Here is a 12189-nt window from a genome sequence, read left to right as displayed (position 1 = left end):
ATGGATTTCTTGGTATTTATCTTAATTGGGGTTTTGTTGAGCTTCTTGGGTCTCTGAATTTGTAGTTTTAATAAAACTTGGAAAGTTTTTAGCCATTAGTTTTTAAAAATACTTTTTTTCTGTTCTATTCTGTCCTCAGTTAAGCCTGCTTGAGTTAGTTACATGGGTCATTGAGATTCTATTCATTTCTTTTCCAGCCTTTTCCTCTCTATGCTTTATTTTAGAGAGTTACTATTGCTATGTCTTCACATTCACTGAGCCTTCCTTTGCAGTGTCTAAGCTGCTGTCTATTCTACCAGGTTAAATTTTCATTCCAGATATTCTAATAGTTACCTATTGGTGCATATAAAATTACTCCCCAAATTAGCATCTTAAAACAACATTTTTTATCTCACAGTTCCTGTGGGTTAGGAATTTGAGAATGGCTTAACTGGGTGGTTCTGACTCAAGGTCTCTCATGAGATTGTAGACAGGCTGTTAAAGGTGCCGCAGTCTCATCAGAAGGCTTGACTAGGGGATGATCTGCCTCCAAGCTCACTCAACTGGCTGCCCACACTCAGTTCCACACCACATGGGCCTTCCACAGGGCTGCATCATGGCATGGCTGCTGACTTCCCCCAGAGCAAGCAATTCAGGAGAGTAAGAGAGAAGTGTGCACACCTGAGACAGAAGCTGCAGTCCTTTAATAACCTACTATCAGAAGTAACATTTCATTACTCTAACAGATTGATCCTTTTGAAACTTTTAAAATCTCTCCCTGTGCTGAGTTCTGGAAATTGCTTCCAGGCCAACAGCTGGTTGTTGTCTAACATCTGATAATGCTGGCTTCATATAATCTATCCAGTTTTTCTACTTGTTTGTGACAGGACCCATAGCAAGCCCTGCATGAAAGTCCCATAGCAATTACCCCTTCATGGGTAGAAGCAGAACTTCAGAGACTGTTTTATAATGTGAGGTCATGCCATACCTGCTCAGCAGTACCAGTGGCTTGCCATCTCAGTTATTGGTCTCAATCATTTATCTTTCAGACCTCATGTATAACTGGTCTTCCTCTCATTCTGCATTTCAGCTTCATCAACTCCCCAAATATAATTAGCACCATCTTGCTGCAAGGTCTTTGTTCTTGCTGTTAACACTGTCTAGAACACACGTTCTCCAGATATATGTGGGACTAATTTCCTCATCTGAATTTAAATTTCTGCTTAAATGTTACTTAGGCTTACACATAGGCTCTCTCTGATTATGTCATATAAAATAGCAAGTTCCTTCTTATTCATCTTTTATTTTACTTACTCTGATGTATTTTTATTAATATCACTTATCACCACCTAGCATATTAAATATTTTTTATTATATGTCTCTTCACCTTACTCAGATATAAGCTCCAGGTGAGATATTCCCTAGAACCATGTCTGACACAGTAGGAACTTGATACATATTTGTTGAATACTTGAATATGCAGCAGATAGAAAATTTGTTTTTATAATATGGGTAAAGAAATGTTACATTTCTTTAAAATGGATCAGCTATTCCAAGACCACACCTACCTGGCTGACAGGACACTCACTATCAATCATGTTTCAGGGGTCTTCTCACCTTTCCTAGGATGTTTTAAGAGTTCTAGGAGTCTTACTTAGTGTAAAATATTTATGGAAGTATTCTCTGTTCTTTCATCTACGTTGGTTATTAGTATTTTGATAGTACAAAACCACAGTGTTCCCTTGAACTCATGACTCAACTGCTTCCTATTCAAGCTCGGACACAGAAGTCTTTTATTTTCTTTGTGGTCAGCCTCCTCAAATTTCTGTCCCACCCAGTCAAAGGCTCTATCACATCCCAAGGGCTCTGCATAGGAGTGTCGTGGGTTTCCACCTGCATACAAAATCCTCTAATTCCCCAAACCTCTGTCTATAGTTTTCATTCAGAAAACTCTCTAAACCATCCCTTTCTACAGGTTGGCCACTTAAATGGTTCTGAGCGTAGTCTTATCTACTTGTACACACACACACACAAATACAATTGGACATGTTGATTGAATTCTAGGTTCCTGGGAACTTCTGCTTTAGGTCCTACAGTGCAACAGTGAAGAAATTCAGAGCTATGACACATAGCCTGGCTATATTCTGGTGAGTGGGAAAGGAAATTACCACACCTTTTTTTTTTTCAGTTTTCTCTCACAGAGTGGACAGATCTAAATTAGTGTCTTTATAGAGTAATCGGTCCAAACATGAGTGAATTAATGAATGAAAACCTTTTTCTTAGAACATACACACATCCTATCCAACTTTCAATGTTCTGTTGCTAGTAAGTTCTCTTTCCAAAAACTTTATAAAAAATTTTTTTCTGCATGTCTTTTTTATTACACTTTATCATTTTTGCATTTTGTCTTATCCAATTATCTCCCAACTAAACTGTGAGCTTCATGGGGACGTGATTTGTGCCTAATTTGTCTTTTACCCGCTATAGTATAAGCTAAATATTTTGTTTCAGGAAGCCCTAGAAATAATTTTGAATAAATGACAATAATTTAATTAATGAAGATCTGTTCCCAGTTTTAGTTCAGGAGATATAACAAATGTCATATTAAGACTAAAGCCAGATTGTAAGTTAAGAGTTGCTGAAAATGCTTCCTCTAAACTTATGCAAATAATGAAAAGATAAACAGAATTTCCCTCCATTAATAGCACTATCATACTATTTTTTTTTCTTTTTGTGGCTGCGTTGTGTCTTCGTGCTGTGCGTGGGCTTTCTCCAGCCACGGCAAGCGGGGGCTACTCTTCCCTGCAGTGCGTGGGCCTCTCATTGCGGTGGCCTCTCCCATTGCGGAGCACGGGCTCCAGGCATGTGGGCCTCAGTAGTCGTGGCTCACGGGCTCTAGAGTGCAGGCTCAGTAGTTGTGGCACACGGGCTTAGTTGTTCTGCGGCATGTGGTGCAGGATCCTCCTGGACCAGGGCTCGAACCCATGTCCCCTGCATTGGCAGATGGATTCTTAACCGCTGAGCCACCAGGGAAGCCCTCTCATACTATTTTAAAAGAACAAACAACCTTAAAAGAAGTAAGCATGGGCTTCTCTGGTGGCGCAGGGGTTGAGAGTCCGTCTGCTGTTGCAGGGGACATGGGTTCGTGCCCCGGTCCGGGAAGATCCCACATGCCGCGGAGCAGCCAGGCCCGTGAGCCGTGGCCTCTGAGCCTGCGCATCCGGAGCCTGTGTTCCCCAACGGGAGAGGCCACAACAGTGAGAGGCCCGCGTACCGCAAAAAAAAAAAAAAGTAAGCATTGTTTGTGTTGACTGTAAGTAGCCCTCTCAGACTTAGCTGTGTGATATTGGTCTTGTCACCTTGTTCTGACCATATATTTGCCACAGTAATCTGTCACCATTATCAATAAATGAACACAACCAAGGCCAGTAAACATTATTAATCATAAACTTTCTAGTAAATAATGAAACTTAATGCCTTAACCTTGATAAGATATATTAAGTTATAAATAATGTTGAAAATGTATTTTTGTTTTAAGTTTTTACAAGTGAAGGCCATCCTGATTCTAACTCTTATTGCAGCATGCTGTGGAGGCCCTGCATACTTGCTGCTTTTTGCCAAATGGGTATTTGACTTATTTTTTATCATTTTCCAATTCTGCAGGGATGTGACTATTTGTTAGGGAGGGTCATAGTTCTTCCTGTCCTATGGAAACTTTGCTTGAGTGGTTTTTTTCTTTTCTACCATGTGTTTATAATAAAATTGATGCTATAAAATTTCTAATAGGTATTACAGAGAAATGGAATATATTGGTTATACTTGTAAATATTTCTAATTATTAGCATTTCAGATAAAGTTTTATTGTGAGAGGATTACATTTAAGTGCCTGTCAGTTTGGGATAAGCTTTTTCAGGAGCACCTGCAGAAAATTCTAAAAGAATTTTATTTCAAAAGATGAGAAGGAAAGCTGGATGCCAGAGGTCCTTTTGCTAGTAAATAGTAAGCAGAACAGTTTAGAACCGTTGAAGAGTGTTCAGCATCAAACCTGTGTCCATGAGACATACAGATTGGTATGGGTAAATCAGAGAGGTTTGATATTCTGTAAAAAAATTCTACATTAAAGTCCAGTAGTTTGAGTCAAAACTGGAGCACATCTATTACTCCTGAATTTATTTAAAACCATGCGTAGACTCAGAAAGAAAAAGCAAGTATGTGACATGCAAAGAAAGAACTTTCACCTAAAAGCCTAAAATATTTTAAAATTATCTTGTATTTTTGTTGTGATCTTGGGAGTCCTTCAGAAATATTTTGCCTGTTAAAGGTGACCAACTAATAATTACAGGTTGACTTCAGAAGAGTAAACAAGAGTGAGTGGGCATCATAACTCGGATGCATTTGTGTGCAAATTAATTCCGTCTTTCTTTCTTCCTCCTTAATTACAAAGAGTAAAGTTTCAAATCTTGAATAGGCATTTAGTTTGAATGTATTCTATCCAGATAGGAAGAAAATATGTCTGTGTTCTCTAAATATGTTTTTTACAAACAATTTTACCATATTATAGCCTCATTCCAATTCAGATTACCATGGGACAGAAAAATTAATTGGGTGCTTTGGAATGACTTTTCTTTTTCATTCTTTGGGCTCATGGCTTCATGTAAACATATGCTGCAAGACTTCTAGAAATTCATGAGCGTTTCTGTTCTTCAAGGATTAAAAGATTTTAAGTGATAATTTTATCTTCCTACTTTTAACAGATGTTTTCTTTTTATTATTCATCTGCCTCCTTTCGCTTTAAATTTTTTATTTTTAAATTTCCTTGCATTAATCTTGAGCTCTTCAGCTAAGATTTTCTAAGAAACTCCAAAAAGCAAGACACAAATGTTGACATAATTTTAATTGTAATTGTTTATTGGCTACCCAAAGACTTGGAGGGAGCCTTGAAAATTGTTTACAAAAATCACCATGCCGAGGGTGGGGTCGAGATGGATCCTAAGCATAGGCCCCCCCACCACTGCCCAAACCCTGCCCTTGCTTAGGCCACGCCCTCCACAACCATGGCCTTTTCCACCTTTTTTTTTTCTCCTCCTCTTTTTTACTATTGTTCTGTTTTACCTTCCAGTTGTTGTTTCATCTATAGTTTATATTTTTTCTAACATCTGTTAGTTTCCTAGTCTGATGTTTTTACTTTGTTATTCTTTCTTTTCCTTTTTTCTCTTTTTTACTATAGTGGTTCTGTTTTACCTTCTGGTTGTTGTTTCATCTACATTTTTATATTCTTTCTAACATATCTGTTAGTTTCCTAGTCTAATATTACTTTTTACTTTGTTATTGTTCTCTTTTTTTTTGGCACCCGTCATGGCTTGTGGGATCTTCAGCCAGGGGTCAGGCCCAAGCTCCTGCAGTGGAGCTCCGAGTCTGAACCATTGGACTCACAGAGGACCTCAGACCCCGGGAATATTCATCTGTGTGAGGTCTCCCCAAGGTCTGCATCTTGGCACCAAGACCCAGCTCTACCCAACAGCCTACAAACTCCAGTGTTGGAAGCCTCAGGCCAAATAACCAGTGAGACAGGAACATTATCCCACTCATCAAAAAGAAAAAAAAAATTAGACAAAAAAATATGTCACAGATGAAGGAGCAAGGTAAAAACCTATAAGGCCAAATAAATGAAGAGGAAATAGGCTATCTACCTGAAAAAGAATTCAGAGTAATGATAGTGAAGATAATGCAGAATCTCAGAAACAAAATGGAGGCACAGATTGAAAAAACATAAGAAATGTTTAACAAAGATCTAGAAGAACTAAAGAACAGACAAATAGAGATGAACAACACAATAATTGAAATGAAAAATACACTAGAAGGAATCAATAACAATAACAGGCAGAAGAACGAGTAAGTGGGCTGGAAGACAAAATGGTGGAAATAACAACTGAGGAGCACAATAAGGAAAAAAGAATGAAAAGAATTGAAGACAATCTCAGAGACCTCTGAGATGAAACTAAATGCACCAACATTCAAATTATAGGGGTCCCAGAAGAAGAAGAGAAAAAGAAAGGGTCTGAGGAAATATTTGAAGAGATTATAGTGGAAAAATTCCCTAACATGGGAAAGGAAATAGTCACCCAAGTCCAGGAACACAGAGAGTCCCATACAGGATAAACCCTAGGAGAAACACACCAAGACACATAATAATCAAACTAACAAAAATTAAATTCAAAGAAAAAATATTAAAAGCAGCAAGGGAAAACAAAAAATAACATAAAAAGGAATCTCCATAAAGTTATCAGCTGATTTTTCAGCAGAAACTCTGCAGGCCAGAAGGGAGTGGCAGGATGAAAGTGATGAAAGAGAAAAACCTACAACCAAGATTATTCTACCCAACAAGGATCTCATTCAGATTCGACAAAGAAATCAAAAGCTTTACAGACAAGCAAAAGCTAAGAGAATTCAGCACCACCAAACCAACTTTACAACAAATGTTAAAGAAATTTCTGTAGGCAGGAAACACAAGAGAAGAAAAAGACCCACAAAAGCAAACCCAAAACAATTAAGAAAATAGTAATAGGAACATACATATCGATAATAACCTTGCATGTAAATGGATTAAATGCCCCAACCAAACATCACAGACTGGCTGAATGGATACAAAAACAAGATGCGTATGCATGCTGTCTACAAGAGACCCACTTCAGACCTCGGGACATGTACGGACTGAAAGTGAAGGGATGGAAAAAGATATTCCATGCAAATGGAAATCAAAAGAAGCTAGAGTAACAATACTCATATCAGGTAAAATAGACTTTAAAATAAAGAATGTTACAAGAGACAAGGAAGGACACTACATATGATCAAGGGATCAATCCAAGAAGATATAACAATTATAAATGTTTATGCACCCAACATAGGAGCTCCTCAGTACATAAGGCAAGTCCTAACAACCGTAAAGGGAGAAATCAACAGTAACACAATAATAGTAGGGGACGTTAACACCCTGCTTACACCAATGGACAGATCATTCAAACAGAAAATAAATGAACACAAGCTTTAAATGACACAATAGACCCGATAGATTTAACTAATATTTTTAGAACATTCCACCCCAAAGTGGCAGAATACACTTTCTTCTCAAGTGCTCATGGAACATTCTCCAGGATAGATCATATATTGGGTCACAAATCAAGCCTTGGAAAATTTAAGAAAGTTGAAATCCTGTGAAGCATCTTTTCTGACCACAATGCTGTGAGATTGGAAATCAATTACAGGAAAAAGACTGTGAAAACACAAATGCACGGAGGCTAAACAGGGCAATAGTAAATAACCAAGAGATCACTGAAAAAATTAAAGAAAAAAATTTTAAAAACATAGAAACAAATGACAATGAAAACAGGACAATCCAAAACCTATGGGATGCAGCAAAAGCAATTCTAAGAGGGAAGTTCATAGCAATTCCATCTCACCTCAAGAAACAAGAAAAATCCCAAACAATCTAACCTTACACCTAAAGCAACTAGAGAAAGAAGAACAAAGAAAACCCAAAGTCAGTAGAAGAAATCATAAAGATCAGAGCAGAAATAAATGAAATAGAAACAAAGAAAGCAATGGCAAAGATCAATAAAACTAAAAGCTGGTTCTTTGAGAAGATAAACAAAATTGATAAACCCTTAGCCAGACTCATCAAGAAAAAAAGGGAAAGGATTCTCATCAGTAAAATAAGAAATGAAAAAGGAGAAATCACAACAGAAACCACAAAAATTCAAAGGATTTAAGAGACTACTACAAACAACTATATGCCAATAAAATGGACAACCACAAAGAAATGGACAAATTCTTGGAAAGGTGCAATTTTCCAATACTAACCCAGGAAGAATTAGAAAATATAAACAGACCTATCACAAGTAATGAAATTGAAACTGTGATTAAAAATTTTTGAACAAACAAAAGTCCAGGACCAGATGGATTCAAAGATGAATTCTATCAAACATTTAGAGAAGAGCTAACACCCATCCTTCTCAAACTCTTCCAAGAAATTGCAGAGGGAGGAACACTCCCAAATTCATTCTACGAAGCCACCATCACCCTGATACCAAAACCAGAAAAAGATATCACAAAAAAGAAAATTATAGTCCAGTATCACTGATGAACATAGATGCAAAAATCCTGAACAAAATACTAGCAAACAGTATCCAACAAAATATTAAAAGGATCATACACCATGATCAAGTGTTATTTATCCCAGGGATGCAAGGAGTCTTCAATATACGCAAATCAATCAATCTGATACTCCATATTAACAAATTAAGGAATAAAAACCTAATGATCATCTCAATAGATTCAGAAAAAGCTTTTGACAAAATTCAACACCCATTTATGATAACAACCCTCCAGAAAATGGGCATAGAGGGAACCTACTTCAACAGAGTAAAGGCCATGTATGACAAATCCACCACAAACATCATACTCAATGGTGAAAATCTGAAAGCATTTCCACTAAGATCAGGAAAAAGACAAGGATGTCCACTTTCACAACTATTATTCAACATAGTTTTGGGAGTCCTACCCACAGCAATTCAGAGAAGAAAAAGAAATAAGAGGAATAAAAATTGGAAAAGAAGAAATAAAAATGTCACTGTTTGCAGATGACATGATACTATACGTAGAAAATTCTAAAGATGTTACCAGAAAACTACTAGAACTAATCAGTGAATTTGGTAAGGTTGCAGGATGCAAAATTAATGCACGGAAATCTCTTGCATCCCTATACACTAACAGTGAAAAATCATAAAGAGAAATTAAGCAAACAATCCCATTTACCATCACAACAAAAAGAATAAAATACCGAGGAATGAACCTCCCTAAGGAGGTGAAAGACTTGTACTCAGAAAACTATACAACACTGATGAAAGAAATCAAAGATGACATAACCAGATGGAGAAATATACCATGTTCTTGGATTGGAAGAATCAATATTGTGAAAATGACTGTACTACCCAAAGCAATCTTCAGATTCAGTGCAATCCCTATCAAACTACCAATGGCATTCTTCACAGAATGAGAACAAAAATTTTACAATTCATATGAAAACACAAAAGGCCCCGAATAGCCAAAGCAATCTTGAGAAAGAAAACCGGAGCTGGAGGAATCAGGCTCCTAGACTTCAAACTATACTACAAAGCGACAGTAATCAAGACAGTATGGTACTGGCACAAAAGTAGAAATATAGATCAATGGTACAGGATAGAAAGCCCAGAGATAAACCCACGCACATATGGTTACCTAATTTACGAGAAAGGAGGCAAGAACATACAGTGGAGACAAGACAGCCTCTTCAATAAGTAGTGCTGGGAAAACTGGACAGCTACATGTAAAAGAATGAAATCAGAACACTCCCTAACACCACACACAAAAATAAACTCCAAATGAATTAAAGACCTAAATGTAAGGCCAGACACTATAAAACCTTTAGAGGAAAACATAGGAAAAACACTCTTTGACATAAACCACAGCAAGATCTTTTTTGACCCACCTCCTAGAGTAATGAAAATAAAAACAAAAATAAACAAATGGGACCTAATGAAACTTCAAAGCTTTTGCACAGCAAAGGAAACCATAAACAAGGCGAAAAGACAACACTCAGAATGGGAGAAAATATTTGCAAATAAAACAATGGACAAAGGACTAATCTCCAAAATATATAAACAGCTCATGCAGCTCAATATCAAAAAAAAAAAACAATCCAATTAAAAAGGTGGAAGATCTATAGACATTTCACCAAAGAAGACATACAGATGCCCCAGAGGCACGTGAAAAGATGCTCAACATCACTAATTATTAGAGAAATGCAAGTCAAAATTACAATGAGATATCACCTCACACCAGTTAGAATGGGCATCATCAGAAAATCTACAACAACAAATGCTGGAGAGGGTGTGGAGAAAAGGAAACCCTCTTGCACTGTTGGTGGGAATGTAAATTGATACAGCCACTGTGGAGAACAGTATGAGGTTCCTTAAAAAACTAAAAATAGAACTACCATGTGACCCAGCAATCCCACTACTGGGCAGATACCCTGAGAAAACCATAATTCAAAAAGACACATGGACCGCAATGTTCATTGCAGCTCTATAATAGCCAGGTAATTGAAGCAACCTAAATGTCCATCGATAGATGAATGGATAAAGTAGTTGTGGCACATATATACAATGGAATATTACTCAGCCATAAAAAGAAACGAAATTGAGTTATTTGTAGTTAGGTGGATGGACCTAGAGTCTGTCATACAGAGTGAAGTAAGTCAGAAAGAGAAAAACAAATACTGTATGCTAACACACATATATGCAATCTTAAAAAAAAATGGTACTGATGAGCCTAGCGGCAAGGCAGTAATAAAGACGTAGACATAGAGAATGGACTTGAGGACACGGGGAGGGGAAGGGTAAACTGGGACGAAGTGAGAGAGTGGCATGGACATATATACACTACCAAATGTAAAATAGCTAGTGGGAAGCAGCAGCATAGCACAGGGAGATTAGCTCAGTGCTTTGCGACAACCTAGAGGGGTGGGATAGGGAGGGTGGGAGGGAGACGCAAGAGGGAGAGGCTATGGGGATATATGTATGCATATGGCTGATTCACTTTGTTGTACAACAGAAACTAACACAGTATTGTGAAGCAATTATAATCCGGTAAAGATCTATTTAAAAAAATCACCATGCCTGTTTACAAAGGTAAGCTATGATAAAGAAATATTTGCACCAAAGGGAGGACTGTTAATTTTATTTTACAAGCACATATAAGTAAATGTTAGATACCTTAATATATGCAGGGTAATGTACAAAAATTCTTAGTATATATTAAGTACCCTGTGACTTAATAATATTTCATATCTATTGAGCATCTACCGTTTTCCAAGGAATTTATAATCATTTTCTCACTTAGTTCCTCATAAAAACCTTATCACATGGGTATCATCATCCATAAAATAGGGATATATAACTTGATCAAGGTCAAAGAACTGATAAACATACTGAATAGGATATTAATGCCAATAACTGTGTATATACAGTTTGCCTGAAGTTCACTTCTCCAGAACTGTACTTGTTCACTGTGAAAGAAAATTTTAAATACCAACACTCTAGTTTTAGCAAAACTATATTATAACACCATAAGAGAGTTCCACACATTTCAATTGCCTATAACGTGAGGACTCATGATCATGAAGTAAATGACAAGTGCCAGACTAATTTCCACTACAGGTGCCAGCAGTCCTGCTGGGCCACCGGATTCCATCCCTATCGTGGCTCTTGCTGGCACCATGTGGCAACAATCATTTGTGTTAATTTAATTATTGTGGGTGAGGCTTCGAGTCTTGTGGCTTTTGGGGCATCTAAACAGTGGCAGTGGCTCCAGTGATCTCCCAGTTAATTGGCACCCTTTCCTTAGCCCAATCCAGGAAGACTGGCCACAAGAATACTGGGGAAATGGGAACCACCTTCTGCCCTGTTATTTGCTCAGATGGCTTTGCACTATGATCCCATCTTCTTTGCTTCACCCTCTCCTCTGTGTCATCGCTCTATTTCCCCTCCTTCTCCCCTATATGTGACAGAACATAAAACTTTAGTCTACTTTCATTTGAGCAAGGAGGGCGGCTAGGGAGAGGAGAAAAACCAACAGCCAATCCTTCTACACTCAGATTTGCTTTCGGGGTTGAGGGTGTTAAGGCAAGGTTTTTCAGTTCTTGAAAATTAGGAAGCAAACAAAAAGTCTTCTTTTAATACAAAATATTGAATTTCAAATAATTATGGTACTCACTAATACTTTTATTTCTTTTATGTAATCTTAATGTATTTTCCACTTAATATATTGATAACCCTTAATTTATATTACCATTATGCATTGTTAACTGGCTCAGTTGAATAGGTGAAGGGGAAAAACTTGTCTTGGAGAACATTTTATCCATTTCTGCGTAACCCACATTTGACTTCTAAAATAGTAATTACATTTGCAGTGAGGCAAACAAAGTTTTAGAAGGGCAGTCAAACCTCATGTATTAGGTATTAGCTGGTGGCCTTTGAGAGTGCAGAGCATGCACAATTACGCTGTGCAGTTGCATGTAACTTTTCATTAATGCCTTTGAAGCAGCTTGAACAATGCAGAACAGCTGACTGTACCTCCTTTAAACTTTACCTCTTTTCCTCCAATTTGACCCCATGC

At 37.4% G+C, this 12189-nt stretch overlaps 1 protein-coding gene across 2 annotated transcripts in view; it reads left to right on the top strand.

Annotated features, from left to right (window-relative positions):
- The window catches only part of C5H4orf33 (chromosome 5 C4orf33 homolog), an 88623-nt gene that overhangs the window by 33247 nt on the left and 43187 nt on the right, over positions 1–12189 (top strand). The window lies entirely within an intron of this gene.

This window comes from Tursiops truncatus, chromosome 5 (genome assembly GCF_011762595.2).
Source record: "Tursiops truncatus isolate mTurTru1 chromosome 5, mTurTru1.mat.Y, whole genome shotgun sequence".
In the NCBI taxonomy this organism is placed as follows: domain Eukaryota; kingdom Metazoa; phylum Chordata; class Mammalia; order Artiodactyla; family Delphinidae; genus Tursiops; species Tursiops truncatus.
This window is presented reverse-complemented; position numbering and strand designations above follow the sequence as displayed.